We start from the raw sequence: 22,591 nt of genomic DNA, 5'->3' as shown, positions 1-22,591 counted from the left end.
TCCCGCAACCCTTGGGATGACTCCAAATTTTGAGTTCTAAATTGCCTTATTCACAGCCATATATCATCAGGGGAAAGATGCAAACAATATAATACTTATTGCTCATTGACTGGATATTGAGAAAGAGGGAGTAGAATGGAACAAAATGTAACTTTAAAGATTTTCAACAAGTTAACTCCCATGCATATGTTAAGATCCTACAAGTCTTGAAGGAGGCAAAAACAGAGATAACATCAGAGATATCCTTCAGGGGCTCTCAGATATCAAGAAATTATAAAATAGGGGCGGCTAGGTGGCAGTGAATAGAGCACCGGCCCTGGAGTCAGGAAGACCTGGGTTTAGATCCAACCTCAGACACAACACAAAAACTAGCCATGTGACCTTGGGCAAGTCACTTAACCCCAATTGCCCTCCAAAAAGCAAAAAAAAAGTAAAAATAGCTATAGAAGGGAACAAGCATTTATTAAGCACCTACTATGTACTACCACTATGCTAAGTGCTTTATAGATATTCTTATTTGATCCTCACAACAACCCTGTGATGTAGATACTATATCATTTTACAGTTGAAGAATTAAGTAATTTGCCCAGGGTCTGAGTAAGTAAAGCTAGATTTGAATTCAGGTCTTCCTGACTCCAGGCCTGGAGAACCAGTGTAAAGGATACTAACAGAGAAATTTATAACCAGAAAAAAGAAGGGCTGGTCACATAGCAAGAGCCTGTGCTTTCGTGTATTGGTATCCATGAATATCCACACAAGAAAAGAGTATATAAAGTAAGGCCCCCAGAAATTTGGTGGGATTAAAGGAATGGACAAGAGTCCTATGGGATGAGGAGGAATATATGGATTGCTATCTTTATGTTTGGAGGACAAGATGCTAATACACTTACTTCTAGCACCTAGCATAAGGTAATTCAATCCAAAAAACATTTATTAAACACCTACTTTGTGCCAGGCATTGTGCTAAGTGCTGGGGATACTATTAATAAAGACAGCCCTTGCCCTTAAGGAGGCAGAAAAGGAGGTGGGTAAAAGGGGAAGAATCTCATTCTGTGGCCTTGAAACTGGGCAGAGCAGCAGATACAGTGCGGAGTGAGCTGAAAATGCAATTTCTGCCCTCTCCAGTAAAAGGGGAGGGGAGTCCGAGAGAGATGGTGTCAAGGCTAGAGTTAGTAGCATGATGATGAGATTAGAAGTAATGACTTTATCCTGGAAAGAACTTAATGGGTGAATTTTGATTTATTGATTGATGAGATCACAGACTCACTAGAGTACAGGAATATAAAGATTTGGTTGAGATAAAGGCATATGGGTAGTTAATGATATCCTCTTGATCATCATTTTGTCTGTGATTTTTGCAGTTGCTTGACATCTCCCCTTCTTTCAAATTTTTTGAGAAGGGCTCCCTCAGCTCTCTCAAAATTATTGCCTCCGGCATAGCTCTCCTCTGAATAGGTTGGATTTTATCCAGCTGTTACTGTCTGTATTTGCTTGACACCATTTTTACTTCTTCATGCAGCACATAGGGGACAGTGATGTCCCAATGTCCTCTACTCACATTTATGGAGAAAACGGTGTGTTATAGAAATCTTGACATATCTTCCATTTTTGTCCATTTGTTATTCTCTTTTCATAGTTCTACCATCAAATGGAAAAGTTCCCAGGATAATCTGACTTAATTGGGTCTTTCATTTTTTTCCCCTCTATAATTTTCCAATGTTTTATGAGGTGACACTGCTCCTAATTTTCTATTAGACTCCCTCAAAAGATTTTGCAAAGGAGTTTACATTCTTTACATTCTAAATCACTGCTGCTCACCGGAGCAGTGTACAACTGCTCACTGATAGAACTATATCTCTCGGCTTGGCAGGGTTTGCTTGTGGAGGCAAGTTTCTAGGTATTTCTGGCCTCTTTGTTGTAGCAATTGCTTTATACTGATGAAGAGGCCTTCACAAATTACAATGACCAAGACTGACCCTAAAGAAGAGACATGAAAAGGCATTTTCCCACCTTTGTTGCAAAGGTGGGAGCATTTGGGTATTGAACATTGTATCTATATCAGATTTTTTCAGTGTTTTGATTAGTTTTGACAACTGTTTTTCTCTTTTTTAATTGTTATAAGGAATGCCCTCTAGGAAGTAGAAATATATTGGAAAATGTAAATTACACAAAAATGATATACTAATAAGCATTTATTTTTTTAAAGCTTTTCACAGTCCTTTGCTGATGCCTCATCATGCTGTGGTAGAGGTCCTGGATTCTGGAAGGCTACCGGTATGTCCTTTCATACTGGAAAGTCTTTCAGTATAGTCTCAGCAGGAGAATAAGTCTACTTTCTGAGGAAAGACCTAATTTTAGGGAAACTTATGACCCATAGTCTGGCCAGTTGATAATTAGTTCTTTGACTGTGTCAACCCACAAATAAAAGAAAAATACAAAATGGACCTGTTGTGAAACCACTTTCCACTTCTGTAATATAGTGGCAGAAAAGAATATAGAGGGCACTGAGAATCACAGTTTTTAGATTATTCATATACTTTATGTACGGACAGCTGTTTGTATTCAAGCCGGGAGAAACTTGTCCAATGCCAAAGGACATAATAAGGGAGAAACTGAATTGTATCAAATTAATATTTTTACTATAAATGAAATCAGAAAAAGATATAGCTAAATGGAAGGTAGACTCTTAGATTTTGCTTGGAGGGCAAATAAAAGAGCTTGCAGAGTTGGTTTTATCACATGCCTAAAGGCAATAGAAACATTATTTCATTGAATGTTTGGCCATCTCATATTGCAATGTTCATGACAAATATTTGCAGAAGTATGTGTGTTGTATTAGAGAGAGAGAGAGAGAGAGAGAGAGAGAGAGAGAGAGAGAGAGAGACTGACAGAGAGGCTAGGGGGAGGAGGTAAAAGAACTAGAACTTTGATGTCATTGCTATAGAGAGAACTAAGGACACTCCTATCAAAGCAGATCATCACTTGCACTTGCCCTGCAATTTATAGTTTGAGAGTTCCTTGAAGTCACCTATTTACTATGTGTCAGTGGTGGGCCTTGAGTACAAGTCTTTCAGACTGAGTGGTCAGCTCCCTATCCACTATGGCAGGGCTGATTTGTGACAGAACTACCATGAAAAAGAGTAGCATCTCCTTCTCTCCACTGAAAAGGTGGGGAAATATGGGTAAGGAATAATGCATGTACTATCAGATACAGCTAATGTATTGGTTGATTTTGCCAAAATACTTTTGCTTTTCTTTCTTTTCATTTTATTTATTTTGTTTTTAAACAGGGGATGGTGTGCTTGGTGGGGGAGGTGAGTAGTTGTATTTGGAAATTAATATGATATAAATACAAAGGCATCATTAAAAATTTTGACCTTTTGAAAAAGAACATAATAGTAGCTAATGTAGTAACAAGGGGCAGCTAGGTGCACAGTGGATAGAGTACTAGACCTAGAGTCAGGAAGTCTTATCTTTATGAGTTCAAATCTGACCTCAGACACTTACTAGCTGTGTGACCCTGGGCAAGTCATTTAACTGTTTGTCTCAGTTTCTTACCTGTAAAATGAACTGGAGAAGGAAATGGCAAACCACTCCAGTATCTTTGTCAAGAAACTTCAAATGCGATCATGGAAGAGTTGGGCATGACTGAAAGGACTTAACAACAACAACAAATGCATTAACAAAAAGAGAGCTTCATCTTTGATCTTGGAGGTAATAGAGATCAGATGGTCAGATCTACATTTTGGAAAATCACCTTGGCACCTGAGTCAAGGATGGATTAGCATGGGAAGAGACTTAAGGCAGAGAGACCCATTAGAAGAATCTTAGCACCTGAACTAGAGTGGTTGATGTATAAGTTGAGAGAAGTTAATGTATATGAAAGATATTGTGAAGGAAAAATCAACAAAATTTGGCTGTGGATTGAAGTGAATTGAGAATAAGTTCAGGATGACCGAGACTTGGTTGATTGGGAGGAGGATGGTGCTCTCATCAATAGGAAAGTAGAGAATAAGGAAAGTTTTGGAGGAAAAGACAACTTTGTTCTAGACATATTGAATTTGAGACACCCAAAAGGCAGTTGGTAATGAAGTTCAAGATGGAAGCTGTATATATAGATCCAGTCCCTACACTTGTCCCATATACTTTGGCATTTCATGATTTTAATGCAAAGGTGGAAACAGCTGAGGATGGAGAAAAGTATGTTAGAAAATAGGGCTAAGGATTAAGGAATGAGAGAAGCCAAAGACTAATAGACTAGACAGAAGCCTTGTGTCTAAACATTATGAATAATTTTTTGCGACAGATATGATATGATATATGATGATATGACATGTCATGATATGATATGATTAATCATTTATTAGCATGATGTTTTCAGCAATGTTGTCAGGTGACTTGAATGAAGCTAAAAACAGCGTCAAGGTTAGCTACCTGCTGATCATAAATCATTTAACTTGAAAAGGCTATAAGCCAAGACTAAAGTGGAGGGAGAGTTGGTGCATGGTTTTCTGTTCGTAGATGATTTTGCACTCAGTGCAGCTTCTGAGGCTGAGATGCAACAAAGTTTGTATTGGTTCTCTACTGCCTGTGCTAATTTTGGCCTAACAATTAATACCTATAAAACACATGTTTTCCACCAGCCAGCACCACACCATCCATATGTGTAACCATCACATACAAAAAATGGAGAAACATTGAATGCTATGGGTAAATTCACTTACCTTGGCAGTATACTTTCCAGGGATGTATACATAGATGATGAGGTTGACATGAACATTGTCAGAGCTAATTCAATGTGTGAGAGGCTTTGAAAGAAAATGTGAGAGAGGAGAGGTATTAGATTGCCTATCAAACTGAAAATCTCCAGAGCCATTGTGCTGATCTCATTGCTGTATGCTTGTGAAACCTGGACAGTATACCAGTTCCATGCCTGGAAACTGAATTGCTTTCATCTGAATTATCAATATTATGAAGATCACCTGGCAAGAAAAGGTACCAGACACTGAGTTCCTTTCTTGAGCCGAACTGCCAAGCATTCAAACTCTACTTTAGGGAATGCAATTCTGAAGTACTGGTCACATTTTTCAAAGGCCAAACATATGCTGAATCCATATATGTACTAACTATTATAATTTTTAAATGTTTTTGTCTTTATTTTTACACCATCATCATTTTCCACAGTATCCTACTCATTCCCCTGCCTAAAAAGCCATCCTATGTAATAAATAGTATTTTTAAAGACAAAGAGTGAAAAATCAACACAACAGATCAACATATTTTTAAAAGTCTGAAAATATATGCAATATGCAACACCTATAGTTCTCTGTCCTCTGCAAAGGGGTGAGATAGTGTTTTCTCATACCTCTTCTTTTGAGTCTGTTCTTTGTAATTTATAACTTTCACTTTTGATTTTTGTTTTGTTCTTCCATTTACATTGTTGTAATCATTGTGGATATTGTTTTCTTGGCTCTGCTTACTTCGCTCTGTATCAGTTCATATAGATCTTTCCATGATTTTCTGTATTCATAACATTCATCATTTTTTATAGCATAGTAATATCCCATTACATTCATGTACCATATTTTATGTAGCCATTATTCAATCAATGGGCATCTTGACTGTTTCCAATTCTTGACTATCACAAAAAAGTGCTGCTATAAATATTTTGGTGTATATCAAGATTTTCTTCTTATCAATGATTCTATGAGGTATAAACCTAGTTATAGAATCTCTAGGTCAAATGGCATGGATATTTTAGTCACTTTTTATAATTCCAAACTAATTTCCAAAATAGTACTGATTCACAGTTCTACTAACAATACACCAGTGTGCCTATCTTCCTACAACCTTTCAAACATTGACTGTTCCCATATTTTGTCATTTTTGCCAAGTTGCAGAATATGAGGTAAGACCTTGGGATTGTGTTATGTGCGTTTCTCTTATTGTTAGTCATTTGGAAAATTATTTCATACAGATATTAATACTTTACAGAGCTGTCTAGGATATTCAAGGAGGAATAGCATGTCTTACCAAATCCTTTTCAGGATTGCTTATCCACCAGGGAGCATAAGTACATTTTAGGACCATCCCAATACAGGGTGGCTGAGTCACACAAATTTATGATCCCCATAATGGCTTAATCATTGTATGAGAAAGGAATTTTCTTAATTGAATAAATGGTAAATACAATAAAACAAGAGAGATGACAAAGTGTCAATTGAAATTATGATTCAGAATATCTATATTTTCTTTACCATTAACAATCCATAACATGGTATATGCCCAGAAAATCTTAAGAAAAAGTCTCATTACTCAAGTTAATGCCTCGAGTTGAGGGTCTCATCCTGAAGGGCCATAAAGTAGGCTTTGTAAACATAAGGAGAGATATTCTCAGAGACAAAGCTGGGTCTGTTTGGAATTTATGATCTCTGGGTGCCTGTTTTAAATCCTACTCCCAGCCTTATCTGGTCTCTGGAGTGGCTGATATAGAAAGAGAGCCTTCTTTGTAAAATGAGGCATAGCAGTCTGATTAATTCAAACTTTGGCCAAAATATGATATTAAATGATTATCACTTAAATACCTAGCCCTTATCAGAGAAATTTGGTACAATTCCCCCTCCTCCCATTTGACTTCTATTCTTACTCTAAGTGCATTAATTTTGTCTATGCACAAACTTTTCAGTTTCATATAATCAGTCACCTACCTTATCTTTTGTAATTATTTCTAATCTTTGGTTACTCCTACTCATAGCTATTACTATTATATGATCTGCTTCTCTTCTAATTTTTTTAGTAACAGGATCTTTAAGTATATTCATCCATTTAGAATATGTTGTGGAGGGGCAGCTAGGTGGCACAGTGAATACAGCACTGGCCCTGGAGTCAGGAGGACCTGAGTTCAAACGTGCCATGTGACTTTGGGCAAGTCACTTAACCCCAATTGCCCTCCAAAAAGAAAAAAAAAGAATATGTTGTGGAATATGGTGTAAAGTGCTGATCAAAGCCTAATTTTCCAGTTTCTTCACTTTTTTTTTTAAATCAAATAGTGAGGTCTTTCCTAATTTATGTTTTCAAGTTTATCAAACACTGGGTTTTCAAGTTCTATTACTTCTGATTCTCCCTTGTCTAGTCTGTCCCATTGTTTTATCTTTTTAAATTAATATAAGATGTTTTAATTAGTGCTGCTTTATAATTCAGTTTAAGGTTTGTAAGGCTATTCTTCTTTTGTTCCTACCTTTTCATAATTTCCCATGATTTTCTAAATCTTTGGTTTTTTTTTTTAATGGATTTTGTTGTTATTTTGTCAAGTTCTATAAAGTATCACTTTGATAAATCTATTGGCATAACATTAAAAGTTTAAATTAACTTTGCTTGATCACTGAATATTCTGAGGCTAGCTATTGAAATTTGTTATTTTTTAAGTAGCAATTTATAATTGAATCTATGTAAGTCTTCTGTGTGTTTTGGTAGGTCAAACCCAGAACTTATAAGTGTGTGGAATTGGAATCCTCATTCTATTGTTGACTTACGGGTTTTGTTATATAGACATGTATTTGGCTTTTGAGGGTTTTTTATAACCTACGACTTCACCAAAGCTACTGTATCTTTGCCGATTCCTTAGGATTTTCCAACTATATCATCATAGCTTCTGCAAATAGGGATAGTTTTATCTCCTTTTTACGATTCTTTATGTCTCTAATTTCTTTCTTTTATCCTACTGCTATTGCTAGCATTTGTAGAACTATACCAGTGGGGAAAGTAGGCATTCTTGCTTTACTCGTAAATTATTGGAAAAAATTCTAGGGTATCCCCATTGCATATGATGCTTGCTTTTGATTTTAAATACTTTTTATGGCATTTTTTAAAAAGCTATTCTCTGCCTATACTTTGTAGGGTTTTTAGCATAAATGAGTGTTGTACTTTTTCAAAGGCTTTTCCTGCATGTATTGAGATAATCATGTGATTTGGAATTTTAATTTTAATATTATTGATAACATTGATTATTTTCTTAATGTTGAACCATCCTTGGTATAAATCCAACTTGACCATAATGAATGATTTCTTGTATAAATTACTGCATTCTGTTTGACAGAATTTTATTTTAAAATTTTGAACAGATATTCATTATCATTTCTATCTTTAACTCCAGTAAAACATTGTGTTACTGAGTATAATAATTAATGACATATAATTTAATGTATTGATCTGTTTTGATCTTTTTCTTCTTTTTAAAAACTGTGTGTTATAAGGGAGAAAATCTCTTGGAGGGGCAGGGAAGACAGGAAATATAGGTGATATAAAAACAAATATATCAACAAAATAAATTAAAAATTAAAAGGCCAACTTTCTTTAGACTAAGTATCTCACATGAATATTACTATTTTCAAATGTGATGTCTAAAATAAAGGTTGCTAGGTGTACTAGACTGGAAGTCAGGAATAACTGAGTTTGTATCCCAACTCAGACACTTACTAGCTGTGTGACTCAGAGAAAGTCACCTGATATCTCAGCCTCATTTTCCTCATCTTTAAAATGGAGGTTATGATAGGATCAAGTAAGATAATATATGTAAAACATTTTTGCAAACATTAAGCTAAATCAAAACTAGTGTAATGAGGTTTTTCATTCATTAATTTGTTGAATGTTTAAGTACTATTACTATATTACTGAATCTTGTAAAAATAATTTCAAAAGGGACTTGAATGGGAAAGACATACTGGAAAAATAATAGTACAATCATAGCCTAAAACAAAGAAATTTTTTTTTGCCAGTTTCTCTAAGATCCTAGAGTATTCACACACACACAAATGTGGAGAATCCTTCCATTGGTCCCTGCAAATGGAAAAGGGTCCCTTTTATTCCAGACAGGGTCCCATGCAGAGCAATTATGTTGTGGCTCACTATTCCAAAGTCAAGCTGGCTACATCTTCCCATCACATTTTTATTGGGTAACTTTGAGGGAGTGGGAGGAAATGCTCATACTTTTGTTCTTGCTACAGTCTTAAAAATAAATATTCCTTTCTAAAAGGTAATTGATGATAAATGGTTAAATGGAACTGAGGCACTAGTCACTGGTGGCTAATGGTGAGGGGGCAGGGCTTAAGTTAATAGCATCAGATAGGAGACATCCCAATCCCTCAGCACACCCTTAGAACAATGGGGCAATGATCATTGCATTATTATATCATATGGATCATTAAAATTCTGATACCTAGCTGAAAAATGTTCCTATTTTCTTTTTACATTTGAACTGACAGATTGCTTGTCTTATTATGAGATCCATATTCCCTGCAAGTCTATAAGGTTAGATTTACCTTTGTTCTAAAAACCCCAAGTAATCAACCCTTAGAGATTAATTCCTTTTCTTACAAATGTGATGTATTTGGGGTTTATTTGACCTTGTGTGCTATTTTCTCTGAGTCTACTTGTCCTGTTATTGATTAAGTATAGAATTCCAGCAAGATTGCCTTTATGGTGGCAAGGATTCACTGGTGGAAATTTTGGGTTGCTTTTGGAATAGGGACCCAGAATAAATTTGCCAGAACCACTAAGGATGGCCTTATGCACTGAGGGAATAGTGGAGGATTCCCAGGAGGATGTCCTGGGAATTCTGTGGAGGGTATTCCAGCCAGGACAGTTGGTTTCTCACCTGAGAGTAAGGGGCTAACTTCCAGATGATTTCAGGTACTTAACCCCTTTGGGGAGAACCCTACATGGTCTGGGAAGTTCTGTACAGATCGGGTTTTCTTCTGAGACCCGAAGCTGATTTTATTTTCTTTATTGCCTTTGTGTTGGAGAATGACATTTTGAGTACCAAGCCAGGTACTTGTTGAATACTAAGAAAGTATTAATCATTGGTAAACTTTGTGAAATATTCATTTTTGAATCTGCATAACTCTATTTGGTGATAATTGTGATTTTCACCTGTACATTTGGACTGTAGAAGATGGTAACACATTGATTGTTTTGAAATTCCTTCCTGGTGCTGGGGAAGCAGGTGAAAGGACAATGCTTATACCTCACTGGGACCTCAGAGGGCTCTTCTGGATTGGGGACATTAACAATGTGTTCAAAACCCATGACTGCCAATTTTCCAAATGGGTGATTTTTTTAAAAAAAGTAATGACACTCATTAGGTATATTAGCATGTATGACTAATGCCTATTTCCCACATGCAAGTGGGGTAACCGCTTTATAGGGAGAAGTCTTTTCCTCTAAAGGCAAAGACTAATCTGGAGCTCCTGAGTTAGAGAACAAGACATCAAGAATCTAGGAATCTGAGAGTTGGGAACCATGTCAGGTTTTGCAGCCAGCTCAGCATCAAAACCCCAAAGGACAAGGAATGACCCAGTCTGGTGAGAGCCAAGACAAGGACTCATCTGGCACATTTAAATGGGAACTCGATGGGACCAATGGCTGTGTAGGTTCTGAACTAAAAGTGAGACCTCTCTCCTCAGAGACAAAGGTGGGATGGGGAGAGCATGCCCCTAGGGTGCTGGGGGAGAAATGGTTGTATATTTGTTCTTACTATATCTTCAAAGTAAATATTCTTATCTAAAAGCTAATTGATTTTAAATGGAACTGGAATACTAGTTACTAGAAGCTAACAGTGAGGGAAACAAAACCATCAGGGACATGCCAATAACATTAGAGAAGCAACACCCCAATCCAAGTGTACCCCTAGAACTGTGAGATGTGGCAGGTCTTGACATGGAAGACTGAGTCCAAAGCATTCTTATTAGAATAGCTATCATTATAAATTTATTTTAAAGAATTACTGAAGTCCTAGCTTTTTGTTATGATGTATTTTCTCAATAAATGGGTACAACTAACTAGGACCTAGAGTGGGGTAAGGATGTTATGAAACTTTTTTCATCTTAAAAAAAGTATTCTCATACTTGAAAAGTTTGGAAACCACTATTATATTGGGTATAAACTGGTACCTTCCTTGCAGATAGTGTTTCCTATGTCTGACTCTATTTCCATATCAACTTTATCTCATAACACTGTCTGTTTTTACTCTCCTTGTAGTTAAGTTCCTAGTTGTCAAGTAGGTGTGTGAGGAAAGAGATGAACTCAGGGTTAAAAAAAAATGCTGCCCTACTTCTTCCCCTCAAGAAAATATTTACTCAGATTGCAACTGTGAAGGAACTCTCTAGTCTGATTTGCAGAGAACAAGCTGACAAAATTGCTGGAATTCAGAGCCTTGTCAGAAAAGTCCAGATTCTAGCCCCAGTGCAGCCCAGGGAGCAGAAACAAGGCCTCCTGGGGTCAAATTCTCAAGATTCTTCAGTTTTCCATCTCCCCAGTGTAGTAACCTATGATTCTGTTACTACAATGAGCAATGTTCAACAGTCTGGTCACCAGTAGGGTACTCCCTGACAATAATTCTTTTTTTTTTTTAACTTTATATTTATTCCAAACTTAGACTCACCAAAAAGAATGTTTCTACATATACAGCAGAACACAAAAAAGTAGGTTTGGATATGAAACTGTGAGTTTCCATTTCATACCACTTGCTTTAAAAAAAACAACACATAATTCCATGCTACTTTCAAAACTATCCTGCTAGTGTGTGCCTCCTTCTGTTCCCTTCTATGCATTTTGAAAAAGGTTTCAACAGTCCTCTTTTTAAGGGGCATTACTATTGTTCTCTCCCAACTTTCTCTCAACTGAAAACTGAGTGGGGGGGGGCAGTTGTTGTAACAAGTATAGTCAAGCAACGCAAATCCATACAATAGTCATACCCAAAAAATGTATGTTTCTTTCTGCATCTTGGGTCCATCATGATTGGCCACTGCATTGATCTTAATCTTTTAAAGTTGTTTTTTCTTTATAATGTTGTACATCAATGATGGATCACTGGACTAGATTAGGTGTACAATACACAGCAATAAATGACCATAGTAATCTAGTGTTTGATAAATTCAAAGATCAAAGTTTGGGGAATAAGAACACACCATTTGACAAAAATTGCTGGGAAAACTGGAAAGCAGTTTGTCAGAAACTAGGTATAGACCAACATTTCACAAAACATATGGTCAAAATGGACAAATGACCTAGACATAAAGAGTAATATCCTGAGTAAATTAGGGAGGCATGGAAAAATTTACCCGTCACATCTATGGATAAAGGAAGAGTTTATAACCAAACAAGAGATAGAGAGGATCATGGGAGGTAAAATGAATAATTTTGATTACATAAAATTAAAAAGATTTTAAACAAACAAAACTAATGTAGCCAAAATTAAGAGAGCAGGAAACTGAAAAAAATTTACAGGTTTCTCTGATAAAAGTCCTCATTTCTCAAATATAGAGAGAACTAAGCCAAATTTATAAAAAAAAAAATTACAAGCTATTCCCCAATTGATAAGTGGTCAAAGAATAGGAACGGGGGTGGTAGGTGGCACAGTGAATAGAGCACTGGCCCTGGAGTAAGGAGAACCTGAGTTCAAATCCAGCCTCAGACACTTAACACAAAAACTACCTGTGTGATCTTGGGCAAGTCACTTAACCCCAAATGCCCTCCAAAAAAGAAAAAAAAAAGATAGGAACAGGCAGTTTTCAGAAGAAATCAAAGCTATCAATGGACACATAAAAAATGTTCTAAATTATTTCTGGAGATATGCAAATTAAAACAACTCTGAGATACCACTTTATATCTATCAGGCTAGCTAACATTGCAAAAAGGAAAATGAAAAATGCTGGAAGGGATATGGAAAAATTTTGACATTAATGCATTGTTGGTGGAGTTGTGAATTGATCCAATCATTCTGGAGAACAATTTGAAACTATGCCCAGAGGGCTAAGAAAACTGTGCATACTCTTTGATCCACCAATATACCACTACTAGGTCTGCATCCCAAAGAGATCAAAGAAAAGGGAAAAAGACACATTTGTACAAAAATATTTATAACAGCTCTTTTTGTGGTGCCAAAGACTTGGAATTGAGGGGATGCCCATTGACTGAACAAGTTGTGGTATATGATTGTGATAGGATACTGTGCTATAAGCAGGATAGTTTCAGAAAAACCTGGGAAGACTCGTATGAACCGATGCAAAGTGAAGTGAACAAAACCAGAAGAACATTGATTTTAATGTACAAAAAACATTTTAATGATCAACTGAAAGACTAAGCTATTCTCATCAAGACAATGATCCAAGACAATTTCAAAGAACCCATGATGAAAAACACTATCAACCTTTAGAGAGAGAACTGATGAAATCAGAATGTAAACTGAAACATAGTTTTTTCCACTTTTTACATTTTTCTTGGTGTTTTGCATGTATGTGTGTGTATGTGTTTTCTTTTATACCATGGTTAATATGGAAATGTTTTGCATAACTTCACATGTATAATAGCTATCATATTGCTTGCCTTCTCAAGAAGGAGAAGAGGGAGGGAGAAAATTTAGAACTAATTTTTTGTTTTAATGTTAAAATATTTTAAAATGTAATTTAAAAATATTTAATGAAATTAAAAAATGAATCAAGGTTTATTTTAATGTTCTATATGCCTGCATAAATTGTTCTCATTCTGCTTATGCTCCCCTCTGCATCAGTTCATATTTTGTGATGATCTCTTCCATCATTTCTTATGACATAATGTTTCATTACATTCATATACCACAGTGCCATTTCCCAATAGATGGGTACCCCCTTTCATGTTAGTTTTTTCTTTTTCTTCCTTTTAATATGATAATTCTTATTACAAAAATCTTATAGTACATGTTAAAAAGAAAATTCTTTGTTCTGGTTTTCACGCTGATTAATAAAGCAAAATTCAGGAAAGAGAGAATTAAAAGTTTATTTTTAAAATATGTCAAGGTAGCAACATAAAGAAATGAGATTATAGATAATGGGGGTAGATGGGCTTCTAAACTATAGCTTGCAAGTAGGGGACCACCTGCTATGTGCTGGATAACAGGTAAAACAAAAGCTGCAGACAGGGTGACAACCTACCCCAACAAAGCCTCCCTCAACACTGATTGACAAGCAGGACTGGAAATAATGGGGTCACTGAGTCAGCATAACTTTTTTTTTTAATTTCCCCCCTAATTATATGTGTGACACCCTGGTTGAAACCCTGTGAAGTGCTCTGAGTGAACCCACAAATTAAGCTGACTGGGAGCATTCTTCTATTTATGACTAATAAGGACCAGGCACCTTGAACTGGATACTATCTTTGATTAATGGCACTTCTCTTATCTTTTATGGACACTATCCTGTTATGATATTCTTTTCTTATGACATTACCTTGTTTATGGTTGATAGAAACCAGACACCCTAGGGGCACTCTCTTGTTCCATAGTAAGTATAATTTTGGCTGTCACAAGCATACTTAGTCAGGGGGAAGGGGAGGAACACTTTGTTACTCTATGGGTACATAATCTGTGTAGCCTGACCCCAAAGCAAGCCCATTTTAATTGAGCTCCCTTGCATGCAGTCTGCTCACTTTGATAGAAATAAACAAGCACATACAGCCTAATTTTGTTTGTCTTTCTTAGAACAAACTCTGGCAGGGTGAAACATGTTAAAACAATTTTTAAAGATTTTTTTTTTTTAAGTTTTGAGTTCCAAATTCTATCCCTTCCTAGTCCCTTCCCCCCCCCTTACCTGAGATAGTAAACAAGCTGATATAGTTTAAACATGTGCAATCATGTAAAACATTTCCATATTGTTCACTTTGTACATGAAGACTCTAATAAAAAAAAAAGAAACAAAATAAAAATAGCATGCTTCAATCTATATTCAGATAGTTTCAGTTTTTTTCTCTGGAGCCTCTGTAGTACCAATGTGCTAGTCACAGCACCTATGGTGATTATGAATATACTGGTATAATTCTGAAGCACAAAATATAACAGACTCTCCACATGGAAGACAGAACCAAAACATTTATTCAAACACCAGAAAGCCAAATCCCTCATAGCAACAAAGAAATCTACATACAATAACAATGCAAGTGGCACTACCATCCCCAAGCCTTCCCCCTGCTAGGGCCTTCCCATAAATGGATACTCTTAGCTTGCTGCCTGTTCCTTCTTTCTCCCTCAGCTCTAACTACTCTGACCAACTTCCTCTGAGCTCTGCTCCACCCCTTCATGCTCCATCCCTTCCTGCTCTGCACATTCAGCAAGCTCCTCCCACCAAAGACTCACGTTACTCAGGCTTCCATGTGATTCAAGCAAGTCACATGGGCCTATTAATGGATGGGAAAGGTCTTCCCATTAAGCAAACATACATTAACAATACAGATGGATAGTATGCTTCATCATTAGTGCTTTGGGATTGACTCAGATCATTGTGCTGCTGAGAACAGCTAGATCATTCACAGTTCTTCATTGTACAATATTGCTGTTACTGTTATAACTTTCTCCTGGTTCTGCTCACTTCACTTTGCATCAGTTCATATAAGTCTCTCCAGGTTTTTCTGAAATCATCCTGCTTGTCATTTCTTATAGCACAATGATATTCCATCACAATCATGTACCATGGCTCATTTAGCCATTCCCCAACTGATGGAGATCTTCTCAATTTCCAATTCTTAGCTACCACAAAAAGAGCTGCTATAAATATTTTTGTACAAATAGATCCTTCCCCTCTTCTCCCCTCCTTTTCATAATTTCTTTGGGGTCCAGACCTAGCAGTGGTATTGCTGGATCAAAGCATAATTTTATAGCCCTTTGGGCATAATTCCAAATTGTTCTCCAGAATGGTTAGGTCAGTTCACAACTCTACCAACAATGCATTAGTGTCCCAGTTCTCCCACATCCTCTCCAACGTTTATCATTTTCCTTTTTTGTCATATTAGCCACTTTGATGTGAGGTGGTACCTCAGAATTGTTTTAATTTATATTTCTCTAATCAACAGTGATTTAGAGAATTTCTTCATATGACTATAGATAGCCTTGATTTCTTTGTCTGAAACTGTAGGATAACTTTTGTTAATCATTTCAGATTATTGGAACCCCAATAAGGGCCAAAGCCTGAACTAATTAGACTGTTTTGCTTTGCTCTAAAAATGTCCTTTCCTATGTCAGCAATTTCAAAGACCAGATAAGGTTAACGAGGAGCATTCTCTCTGTTTGTGACAGAATGCCTGCAATCAGATGTAGCAACAATGCAATATTTACAGCACCCACAATAAAGATAAAGACTATGACTATAAGTATCACATGACATTCAATTACAAAATATACCAAACTTTCCAGGAAGAAGACAGAACTGAAGCATTTATTTAGACACCAGAAAACTGAATCCCAAAACCAATAAGCTGATTCCATCATAGTACCAAAGATACTCAGAAACCATAATAATGCTGAGAGCCACAGCATCCTTCAGCCTTCCCACAAACCAATACAAGATCAACATCTACTCAAGAGATGTCTTCCCCACCATCTGGCTAGCTCTGACCAGCTTCCTGTGGGCTCTGCTTCCCTTCAGCAAACTTCTCCCACCACAGGCTCCATGTAACTACATTCAGCCTATTAGGGGGCAGAATTTATCTTCACTGCAGGGAAGCTTCCTGTGGGCTCTGCTCCACCCTTTAGCAAATTTCCTCCATCACAGGCTCCATGTGACTATATTCAGTCTATTAGGAGGGCAGAGTTTACTTTCAAAGCAGGAGAGGTCTTCAAACTCCCCCCTAGGTCTATTAAGGGGCAGGGAAGATCTTCAAATTCCCATTACACCAGTGGTGGGACTTCTCCTATCTTGGGATCATATGGGCATATGCTATCCTGGGATCGTAATTTCCTGCTGACACTACTTTGTCAATTGTCTTGTCAATTTGTATTTATAACTTATTCAACTAAGAAACTTCCTTATTCATGGTATAGTTAACCACATATGGAGACCATAAATCTGAGGGACACAAATATTCTGACTTGTGATTGTCCTGAAACATATTTAAAGCTGTTCATCCTTTCATCAGACAGAACTTACGTTTTGGCTCTGTGCTGCACATATCTGCTGCTTTAAGGGAATAAACAATATGAATTTATATATCATCTAACCTGTTTGCCTCTTTTAACCAAACTTTCAACTCAACACTTAGGTTTTGAGGAGTAAGAGTGAGAGGTGGAAGTATTCAAATATACAGTGGAAATTGAAATGGGGGTTATCTCTGAGCTTGCAAGGTGTCAACCAACTGCAGTGTACAAAGTGGAGAATGAATTTTCTTCCCACGACTTGGAGGTAAGATCTACATATTGAGGGGAAACTGTTGAGATTTGTTGATGCTCAGGTGTTTTTAGTCATGTCCACCTCATGACTCCATTTGGGGTTTTCTTAGCAAAGATACTAGAACAGTTTGCCATTTCCTTCTGCAGTTCATTTACAGATGAGGTAACTGAGGCAAACAGGGTTAAAGTGACTTTCCCTGGGTCACATGGCTAGTGTCAGAGGCCACATTTGACTCTAGGCCCAGGATCCTATCCACTGAACCAACTAGCTGCCTCACTGTTGTGGTTATATATGGACAAGGCATATTTAAATACCTACTTGTCAAAGTCAACTCGGCTCCAGATTGGGATGAACCATTTATCTGGTCATCAATATCACCACAACACTCTATTACTTTACTGAGTTTGGATGTGATAATAATTTAATATCATTTTTGGACCTCAATAAGAGCCAAAGCCTGGATTAATCAATCAGACTTTTACTTTGCTCTAAAAATGCCCTTCCCTGTGTCAGTAACTTGAAAGACCAAATAAGGTCGACAGTGGGTATCCTTCTTGTTTATGACAGGATGTCTGAAAGCAGAATAGTGGGATTTCTCTTATCTTGGGGACATATCCATATGGGGGAAAACTCAGGTATCCTGGGATCATAAATTCCAGCTGACACCACTTTGTCATTTGTCTTGTCTGACTGTAATTACAAACTTATTCAACTAAGAAACTTCCTTTGTAAAAACACATGGAGACCAAAGTTTGAGGGACATAAACATCCTGGGATTGTCCTAAAACATAAAAACTTTGTCAATTTTGTACCAGGCAGTCAGAACTTAGCTTTTGGCTCTTTGTACATACAAACTTGCTAGCTTTGTCTAGCTTTAAGGGAATAATTTATTGAATTAAACTGATCTTCTGCTTGTCACAGGTTCTCCTTTTAAAATAATGTTATATTGATGCTTTCTTTTTATATATCTGTCATTTCTCAATGAACCCCTCCCTCCTTCCCACCTCCCCTATGCCAAAATGAACCCTTCCAGGTAGCAAAGAAGTATAATTAACAAATCAACAGCCCTAGTAGCTGCCAGAAGTACAATGATAGAGGGAGTGTCCTTAAACCAATTAAATTGCTAGGGAAAGGAATACAGGATACATATACAAAACCAAAAAAGGGAAATAATCCCTACACTCAAAAAGATCACAGCTAGGTCCCAATTAGTTCAAATAACAAATTGCTATGAAGTGGTCCCATTTTTTCAAATTTACACTATAAGTTATAATTATGTTTAAAATATGGTGATTGATTCCTACTCTGTGGAAATATGCAATGAAAATATTTTATAGAAGTTTTTAAAAAATCTGTTTATTAATATACAGTAAAAGAGTAAATGTATTTCTTTTTCAGTTTATCTCTTAACAGAAAATTGCATTTCTGATTTAAGTTTATTATAAAGCATTACAGCAAGCAAAACTTTTAAAAATTATTGAATACTGTATCTAAAGATAAGTCTATGTTGCTATTACAAAAATATTGTTATTGTTGCTTAAAATGTTAGCATTATAAATAGAACTGTTTTCTTTTTCTTTAAATCTTCATACATATCTACATCTCAGTGAATTTATATGCTTGAATTCACACACAATGAACCAAGTGCATTTGGATGACCTATGGTAGTATCTAAAATCAGTAATGCTTTAAACATATTGTTGTCCTTGCAATAATTTTCAACAACTGAGCCAAAATAACTTGAAAACTAGTCTTTGGAAACAGCTTTAGTCATCTATGCATTCTTATTTGACCAACAAATGATGGGAAATGATCAACAACTGTAGACTTTCAGAGAGCAAGGCTTTCAAGACAGACCAATAAGTTTGTTGTTTGGTCATTTCAGTTACATTTAATTTTTTGTGACTCCATTTAGAGTTTTCTTGGCAAAGATTCCTTCTCCAGCTTGTTATATAAATAAGGAAACTATGGAAATAGGGTTAAGTGACTTGCCCAGGGTCACACATCTAGTAAGTGTCTGAGGCCAGATTTCAACCCAGGAAGATGAGTCTTCCTGACTTCAAGCCCACTGCTCTATCCACCGTACCACTTCACCGCCTGATAAACAAGAATTGGTTTTAATTTAAAATTCCTTCCTGCATTACTTCCCAATAAAAGTGCTGGACAATTCTCTGCCACAATAATCCCACATTGAGTTTTTTCTTTCTTTCTTAGAAATGTAAGTTCTTGGGGGTGGCTAGGTGGTGCAGTAAATAGAGCACCAGCCCTGGGATGGTGAGTTCAAACCTGAGTTCAAATCTGGCCTCAGACACTTAACACTTACTAGCTGTGTGACCTTGGGCAAGTCACTTAACTCCAACTGCCCTGCCCTCCCCCCCTCCAAAAAGCAAAAAAAAACCAAAAACAAAATCTTAAAAAAAAAAAAAAAAGAAATGTAAGTTCTGGAAGACATTCTTTTCCAGAATAAGATTTTCATACATGTTAAAAACTTGTTGGTCAGTGAATCTGTGGATCATTCTTTGATCATTTTCTCTGAAATATCAGGGTATTTGCCAGCCCCATCATCATCTGCACTGGCTGCCTCTGCACAAAATTCAACATTATATAAGTGAACTTCATTTTAAAGGATGTCATTTTTTCACTATGACATCATTTCCCTTTTCTTCTATTACTTTAAATACGGCCAGGCCATGGGGAAGTTTTCGTTGCTCAGTGGCCCTGCTAAGAGGAAATGCAGGATTTCGAGGTTCAGTCCTGTGATAGTAATGGAATATAAAGATTCCCCTGTATTGGCTTGGTTTTCAAATTGATTGTGTTAAAACCCAGAGCTTGTTAATCCCACCTGTGGGATGGACTTGTTGACTTGAAAAGAGAGTCCTGAACTGGGAGGAGCTGGTGACGTAGATTTGGAGACACAAGAGAGAGGCAGAAGAACTTTTTTTGGAAGCAGCACTTGTGGAGGCAGAGAGAGACTGAGAGCATTGCTGAGGGCCACTTTGAGTTGCCCTGGACTTTTGAGACCTGCCCCCGGAGCTGCCAAGGACTGAGGAGACATGGCTGCTTTGCTGGTACTTTGTCTGTCTGTTTTGATGTTGTTTTGCCAGATTTGTCCACTGGTGAAAGACAGTCCTGTTGTTGAAGAAGTCCTGGAACCTGGCTGTTGGCTAAGAGCTCCTGAGACTGTCCTGCAGACAGAGAGTGAATACTGTCCACTGGTGAAGGACAGTGCTGTTGTTGCAGGGGTCTGGGAACCTTTCTGTTGGTTCAGAGCTACTGAGACTGTCCTGCAGACAGAGAGTGAATACTGTCCACTGGTGAAGGACAGTGCTGTTGTTGCAGGGGTCTGGGAACCTTTCTGTTGGTTCAGAAGCCCTGAAGAAGGATTTTCTTGTTGTATGTTTACAGAAATCCTGGGAGAGGGTTTTGCTAATGTTTTCAGGGGTTCTAGGACTGTTCTGCAGACAGAGGATGAATTAATGAAGAGACTGGCAATGTATCTTGTGGCCTTGCTAAGCCTTGTCTCCCCAGGAACTTAAGATTGCTGAGAACTTGCCTCCTGTCAAGATGAAGAAAGACCTCCATTTGGGTATTAAGTGCTGTGCTTAAACTTGTTGTAACTCTGGGGTAGATTCAATTGTGATCTAGGGGTGGGGAACTTTTGACCTTTTTGTGTTTTATGGTTGAACAAATGAATGTACTTTACTTAGATTGGAAACTAATCTCCATTTGAGAAGAGGGGTTTTGTGGTGGACTAATTGAAGGTACAGCCTAGGGGTGGAGTAGTATTTAGAACAGGGACTTTGTAATTGATTGAATGAATGGAAGGTCCTGGGGTGGGGTAGTACTTGGAGATTATTTAATCACACATAGTAAATACTGTATTTTGAATGATGTCATGTTTTGATCTTCTCAGTTCTCAATTTGTCACTGAATAAAATGGAGAGCACCTATGCTGGTATTTTGAACCTTGGGAAGTTGCCTTTCCTTGGCATTACATTACAAGTCCACACAACTAAATGACACTGTTTCAATCAAGGTCACCATCTCCAGCTGTTGGCAAACACTCCATCCCTGTTTTATAACAGTCTGTACTGTAGCTCCGAGCCTTCTTCCAGAGCTGTCAGTCCCATCGGTGCTGAGGTTCTGCTACCATGTTCATGCCATTCTGTTCCATCTGGTATTTGTTCTAACATGGTGTGTGTGTGTGTGTCCGTGTCTGTCTTTCCGTCCCTCCGTCCGTCTGTCTGTCTGTACCAGCCTCATTTCCATCCAGAGGGTCCAGGTGATTGAGCAGGACAAGCCTTTTCCAGGGCACTCCAGGGGTGCTCCAAGAAGCCACCCCCAGCAGGACCATCGGGACAGCAGGGCTAACCCAGGCTGGAGGCAGACAAGGGGTCTCACACCTTTAGTGACTTAGTGGGGTGTTCCCCAAGCACGTGAAGACTTCCCTGGAGAAAGGGGCAGATGACAATTTCTTCCAAGGGCCCTGAAGAGGGCTGCAGCAGGCAGAGGGCTCAGAGCTGGACCAGGTGTGGAAAGCACTAAGGTCTTGCCACTGTACTTCCATAACTCTGGAAGAGTGAGGCTTGCAACTCTGCCTCATTTATATCCACTTCATGTAAGAGTCAAGACATCATTACTCTTAAGAAAAAAAAAAAAGGAAAGCCCAACAACTTTTTGAAGAAAATGAGGAAAACAGAGGTTAAGTGACATACCCAAGGTCACACTGCTGGGTGTCTGAGGCTGGATCCTCCTAATTCCAGGTTTAGCACCCCAGAGGGAAAGAGAGAGATAAAGAGAGAGAGGAGAGGAGGGGAGAGTAGAAGAGAAAGAAGAGAAGAGTGTGTGGGGCGGGGGGGGGGGGAGGCGGGGGGCCCTGGGGTTTGAACAGGGGGGGGGGGGGTAACAGCTCTTCATCAGACCACGTGTCCCGATCTGAGGTCCTGAACACAACTTATTGACGAGGACCTCTCTGCCCAGTTCTTGCCAGTCTTCGAAGCCTTGTCTTTTCCTCTATCCCGGGCCCTGCAGCCTCTCGCGCCAGTTCCGCCCTTATCTGCAATGGCTGCCTTTTCCCCTTCTATCTAACACCGGTGAAGCCAGCAGGAGCCGGGCACAGAAGCTACCCGTTTTTCCTCACTAAATATGGCTGCCCTTCTCCATTCCCTTCTATGGTCTCGAAGCCAAAGCTACCAGGAACGCCCAACATTCCCGACCTGCCCCTACCAAAAATGGCCACCAGCCTCTAGTCTTTTTACTTACTCTGACGCCAAGGCCTCACGGGTGCCCGTCACTGCCAGGCCGCCCTCACTCAACATGGCTGCCGGTCCCAATTCTTCTTAATGGTGCCGAAGTCGCCGCAACCGCCCAGGTTACAGGCCGCGGTTTCCCGGATGAAGCCACCC

The 22,591-nt window shown here is 38.1% G+C and overlaps 1 protein-coding gene and 1 long non-coding RNA gene across 2 annotated transcripts in view; both read right to left on the bottom strand.

Annotated features, from left to right (window-relative positions):
• UFC1 (ubiquitin-fold modifier conjugating enzyme 1) overlaps window positions 1–22,591 on the bottom strand; it is a 428,252-nt gene that overhangs the window by 5,874 nt on the left and 399,787 nt on the right. The gene's annotated exons all lie outside the window — the stretch shown is intronic.
• Window positions 1,515–22,581, bottom strand: LOC138147850 (uncharacterized). Its single transcript, XR_011164911.1, has 3 exons — window positions 22,449–22,581; window positions 4,725–4,808; window positions 1,515–3,657 (listed from the first exon to the last, which is right to left on the bottom strand). It is a non-coding gene; the product is annotated as an uncharacterized lncRNA (long non-coding RNA).

This window comes from Petaurus breviceps, unplaced genomic scaffold (assembly GCF_028583685.1).
Source record: "Petaurus breviceps papuanus isolate PSGF00001 unplaced genomic scaffold, PetGlider_PUasm1.0 90808, whole genome shotgun sequence".
Taxonomy (NCBI): Eukaryota; Metazoa; Chordata; class Mammalia; order Diprotodontia; family Petauridae; genus Petaurus; species Petaurus breviceps.
This window is presented reverse-complemented; position numbering and strand designations above follow the sequence as displayed.